Source organism: Hipposideros armiger, unplaced genomic scaffold (genome assembly GCF_001890085.2).
Source record: "Hipposideros armiger isolate ML-2016 unplaced genomic scaffold, ASM189008v1 scaffold_142, whole genome shotgun sequence".
Classification (NCBI taxonomy): Eukaryota; Metazoa; Chordata; class Mammalia; order Chiroptera; family Hipposideridae; genus Hipposideros; species Hipposideros armiger.
The window spans coordinates 424,247-430,741 of record NW_017731492.1 but is presented as its reverse complement, the minus strand read 5'-3'; positions in this window follow the sequence as shown (position 1 = coordinate 430,741).

Genomic DNA, 6,495 nt, shown 5'->3' with positions numbered 1-6,495 from the left:
TGCGAGTATTCCGCAAGATGAGCAAATATTTCTAATACATTTTAACATGGTAAATAAGCGATGTCTTGCAATATGAGTAGTTTGTTTCTGGAATGAATTATGCTCGCAAACCAAGGTATTATTGTATATGTAATACAATAAAATTCTGGCTATGTTCTTTAAAAATACTACAACAAAATTATAACAATTTATTAGAATTATTTAAAATAATATTGTTGTAGTATTTTTAAAAGGTATAGCCAAAACTGTATATATATTTTAAATGTACCTGAAAAAGAATGATTCTCTCTCTCTCCATGTATATACCAGGGGTGCCAAAAAAAAATGTATACACGTGACTAATATTCAATTTTAATATAGATTTTTTTCCTTTCTTAAAATGTGTATACATTTTTTTGGTATGCCCTCTCTCTCTCTCTACACACACATACACACACACACACACACACACACACACACACACACACACACACACACTTTGTCAATTGTAAGGTAAACACATCCTTGATTCTAGTTAATTAACGTAAAGTGACAATGTTTGACAAAGTGAGAAGATGCATCTTTTAAATAGATTTAGGGCATAGCTTTAGTTTGTGTTTATTGTGATGCCAAGTTTAGGAGAAAATAAAAGAGACACAAAAATGTAGGAAATATTATGCTTGCTTTTTTTTCCCCAAAAACTAAAATAAGAAATGACTTGTTATTGAAAATGTCTCATAGTTTTACTTATAAATATGATCACCTTTTTGTACTATATTGAGACTGAAAGTGGTTTCCAACTGTTTTCCATTTTGACAATGTTTTCTAAATTTCTCTTATGTAGATGGATTAAATGTATGTTATAATCTTCATTTGAGTTGATTTCTCATACCTTTTGTGTTTTATTCCAATGTAAATGATCATACAGTAAAGTATGATATAATAATGATTTAAATTCACATATACTTTGTTTTTCTTGACTCATAATTTTTCGAAAGAATTTAAGATTGTACCAAAAGTACATACAAGATAGTTTACTGTGTTGCTTGAAAACGTAAGCTCTGGGGCAAACTATCTACTCTACTTCATAAAAGATTTATGTCTTTTTGTTGTTACTTATCTTCTCTGTGCCTCTGCTTCCTTGTACACTGAAGATAATAGTACCATAGTACTTAGAAGAATCTTAGGAGTTTAATTAGCACCCTATAAATATAACTATTTTATTATAAAATGATAAAAATAAAGCAATCCACTTATATTTATGTTTGCATTCTTTGACTTAAGATACACTATAGAATAAAGAAAAACAAACAAAAAGCAAAGGGTTCCATAAAAAATTATTTCTGGATATGTCTTCATTTGATATAGGCACAATTTTGAATATTTGAATAAAAGTGTTTATTCAAGGTAGGTAATATGAAAACAACCTGGTTTATATCTAAGTGTAATACCATTAATAGTTAATGTTTATTAATAGATATTTTCTGGGTGTTTTTTGTGCGCCAGTAACTTACCTAAGGGGTTTACATATACTATCTTATTTAAACATAATTATAACCCATTGGAGATACTTTTATCCTCATTTTGCAGATGAGCAAAATGAGTGATAGAAAGTTTCAAGAACGTGCTCAGTGTCATTTCAATAAGGGAGAAATGTCAGAATAAATGATTTGTCAGTTTGACTCAAGAGCTAACAATCTTAGTTCCTCTACTTTCTTGCTTCCTAGTAACCAGTAAATAATATAGTTGTGAGGCTACCATCCTCTGTTTTATTATAAAATTTTAAGGATAAGTAAGTGAATCATAGCAAAAGGAACATAACTTGAAACCACATAGATATTGAGAAGGACTTCACAAAATTGTGAACTCACTGTTTTTTAGAGAAAAGTAATGAGTTAATAATTTTCTTTTAAATACACAACCTGAACACCTACATGAAAGTTGTGATTATAGAAAATTAGAAAATGATGCATTTTTGTCCAAATAATGCTGTTGTCATACCTCAAAACATTTTGGGAATTGCATCTTTGTGATTGCATCATAGACACTTTTCTACTTTTTGATCTGTGTGAATACATCAGACTTAAAATTTAAGAACATCTTTTCACACACAGATACAGACACACGATTACCTGCAAATGACCTGGATTTCGCAATATCTGGGATATTAAATGAGCAATAATAATAGTTTCAGACAAAATAAATCAGACACACTATTCCCTACTTCTCTATTAAGTACAACTAAAAAATCCCGCAAATTATATGAGTATGTAGAACAAATATAAGAAGATTCTGCAATACGAGAGGAGGAAAGGTGTCATGGATTGTGCAAAAGAAGGAATGACACAGCGGTGGCTTCCCTGAGTTTCTTGCTTTTGCCTTATTGATCCCTGATTGGGCACTGGAGAAGTCAGTAACCTGGAAATGCCAATGGGCAAAAGCCAGAAAGCAGATGAAAAGCCAACTCTAGCTCAATGAATAGGAAAAGGACAGTCAGGCAAGACACAAAGCTTTTAGATGATAACAACTAGACTCCAGGCAACTTCCACAGGAAAACACTGTACTTCTACTCCCGCCCCCAGCAGCAAAGGCTGAGCGGGAGCCTCGACTTCCATTCTCACCAGGACGTGACAAGATACTTCTAACTGACTACCCCTAGTAGAACTGCCGTCAGAAAAGGCTAAACATTAAATTGCAACATAATTGTTTTTAATGTAATGGACACATCACACATGTTAACCATGCCTGACATAATGGGTCCCTGATAGACTACACAGAAGGGACATAACATTGCCAAATAAGCTGACAAGCAGGGCTCAAGTTAGGCTTTACATCTTGCTTTTTCTGCCAGATAATAAACTCAACCAAAGGCCCCTGACCCTTTGGAAAAATCAGTCACAGTTGGGAAACGGTCTACTCTGTGTCAAAATTAGTTGTATTTTTAATCACTGTGAGTAATCACAATAAAGGTTGGTGTTAGTATCTTTCTCAATACGGAAGAGAAAAATCAAGTTGTTGGAAATATCTCCCATTAACACCAAGGTTATCATATAAACTGAAGTGTGATAAGATATAATAATCACAGTGCTGAGTGTTATTACTGACTACAGAATGTAACTGGGTCAATTCTCAGCTAGGGAGAACAGCTGGACATCATCTCCAGTTGAGAAAATAAAGGTGCCATTATAGAATTTAAAGAACAAGTACTAGACTTAGAACCACAGTGCAGAAATTTGAGTTTATTAAAGAGAAATGCATAACCCCCCCGTCTCCCTCTCCCACTCTTGCCCCTCCCTCTCACCTGCGCTCTCTCTCCGCCACCCTGCAATACACACAAACACTCAGGGACATAAACACATCCTATAGCTAGAAAACAGATGTTGGCAGGGATCTCTATATCATAGAATTTGTTTATAATTTTTCTTTGGAGGAAGGATAGCATTTCCGAATGCACTATGAAATAGGCATACATGAATATATAGGAAACGTGAAATGACTGGTTAGGCTTCTAGAATGCAAGAATTCAGTATGAAAACACAGTCTTCTATGCTCTCTTCAAAGATAATCTCTAAAGATGTTTTCTCTATAAAAGTTAATATTATGGAATTTTGCCCTGGAATTATTGTGACTAATTTTCAGAACATGTTCCAGAAGAGTGTTTTTCCAAATTCATATTTATTGAAAAATTCTAAAAAAATCATAACATATTGAGAACACATTTCCCCACTTAACAAAATTTTTATATCAAAATTCTCTAAGTTCAAATTTATTTACAGTTTATTTCAAAAGCAGTACATGGTCGTTTTTTGTCTTGCTGTTAGTTGTATGTTAGGTGTAACTATGCTTTATGCAAAAATGCTTTCAACATTGGATTCATAATAATTATTTCAATTTTAATATGACTAATTTAAAATCAATAAACCTACACTATTCAACCTTGGTAACAAAAACAAATTCTCTTCTATGTTTCTAACATAGTTAGTATTTAAAATAAACAGTATAAATCCAATGATCTTTCCATTTATCATTCTAATTTTGTTATTCTCCTTTATGCATTACTGAAGAATGCTTTCTCTTCCTTTATGGAAGGACCCAGATCTTATCCATAGAAGGGATTTCCCAGTTCATTGGCTCCTGTATCTCCACTGCTTTGTTGTACTGTTCTGTTCCCTGAGCATGATTCTCAGGTCCAGTGTTCTCCATTGCTCATGACTCAGCCCTCTACATATCCCTTCATCTAATAAGCAAATGACTGTGATGAGCTTACTCATGCTCGTATGCACAAAGCCATATTCCCTATCTGTAAAACCAAGGTGTTGGAGGAGAACAGGAGTCAGAAAAATATGGCAGAGTTGAGGACCAGAACAAGAACCATACAGCCCACGAAGCCTTAAATATTTATACTCTGGCCTTCTACAGAAAGAAAAAAAAAAAAAAGGTTCCTAACCCATGTGAAGCCACTCAGTGTTGAGTGTTTTGTTACACTGTAAAATCTATATAATGCAAATAACAAGAAGAAAACATGAGTAAGTTTCTTTACTGGAAGTGGAAATCTTTTCTCTAACTATGATTAAAATTTCAGAGACTATAAGGAAAATGAATGGTAATTTTGATAACATAAAGTATTTCTTATGAAAAAAGATAAAATAAAAAAACATATTTCCAACTGATATCACTAATACAGGATTAAGAGCCTCACTATATAGATTTTAAAAGTAGATAAGGGGAAGACCAATAAGTTCTAAGAGGAAAAAAAAAGCAAGAGGTATAAATAACTCAAAGAAAAAAATAATTCTTAAACATAAAAATAATTATAAGAAATACAGATTAAAAGTGGACTGAGATACTAATTCTCACCTCTCAGATTACCTATATGTTGATGCTCTGCGCCAACAGCAATAGGTAAATTCTAAGCCAACAGCTACCATCAACCTCCAGCCTTACATTGACTTTAGCTCTCAGCATTTTGCATTCTGGCTTAGACCTCACATACCCTAAAAAAAGACAAGTCATCCCCAGTATCCTCTGTCAAAATGTCTGACCCATAGAATCTAAGAGCATAATAGTGACTGTTTTACACCATTAATTTTTGAGTAACTTGTTATTAAGCCATAGTAATTGGATACTATATTTCAGAAAATACGCTGAAAAGAACATCTTGAGCTAAACCTTTTAAAAAATGAATTTATATAGGAGCCTATAGTATTTTGAATTAACAATTAACCTAAGAATAGTAGTGAATCTACACATTAATTATTTCCTAGTGGGTCTCAAATTATACATTTTAAATAATACATCCCTAGAATCTGATGCTATCCTGTTAATATCTTAAAACATAAGAAAATAAAGCTGGAATAACTTTTAAGGATTATTATTTTTTGAAGTTGCTTATTTTATTTAAAGCACAGTTGAATAAGGTATAGCTATAAACATGAGAAAAATTTTTTTCATTTCTAGAGAAAATGGTCTCTCATAAAAGTAACTTTTAAATGAAAGCAATACTATTCTCTATGTTTGATGTTAAGATTTCTTATGGGAACAGTCACCTTGGTAACCAAACCCTATAAAAGAATAAATATAAACACTATGTGATATGGCTCCTACCTTTCTTCTTAAGGATAAGCTAAAGGCAAATTGTTTAGAATTTCAAGACACTAATGAGGTAGTTATAATATTTTGATTTGAGAATAATGACAAAAATATCTAATAGAAATGAACTTCTAATGAATTAAAAATGATAGATTTAACTGGGCCACATGTTTCGTATCATTCAGAAAGTTAGCCTGGGCTTTTTCACATGGTGGTCGTTGAAGACTTTCTAAGAGCATGAAGCTGAAAAGTCCCAATATGCATGTACCCTCTGCTGTGTCTTATTTGCTTAACTGCCATTAGCCAAAGAAAGTTATGTGGTCAACTTAGATCCATCATTACCTCTTTCTGGGAAGGAAGAATCTGTAGTCTATTTTTTTAATTAAAGTTTATTGGGGAGACAATGGTTAGTAAAGTTAAATAGGTTTCAGGTGTACAATTCTGTAATACATTATCTATATAACACATTGTGCATTTACCACCCAGAGTCAGTTCTCCTTCCATCACCATATATTTGATCGAATCTGTAGTCTTTATAGTCTGGTACAGTTCAGTTTTTGCCTACATATATTCATATTTATCTTATAAGCAAAAATGCCCAACACAGGACCCCAAAAGTTTAATCAACTATGGTATCAGGCTCCATGTCATGATTTGGATACATGTACGAGAAGGTTACCCAATGTGGAGAACTATGGTCAAGTAACCTGTCCCCAAAATACCCAGCATGTTGAGACAAGCACAGGAAATCCAAGTCATTCAGATAGGTGAAGAAAGGGACTTACATGTTCACGGGCTATAGCAATTCTGAAATCTTGCTGGATACAGACTGCTAGGAACCTCTGTACCAAGCACAGGAAATATTCCATAAATATGACCCAGATTTGATCCCTGGAAACGGTTCCCCAGTTAACTGACCATCTTATA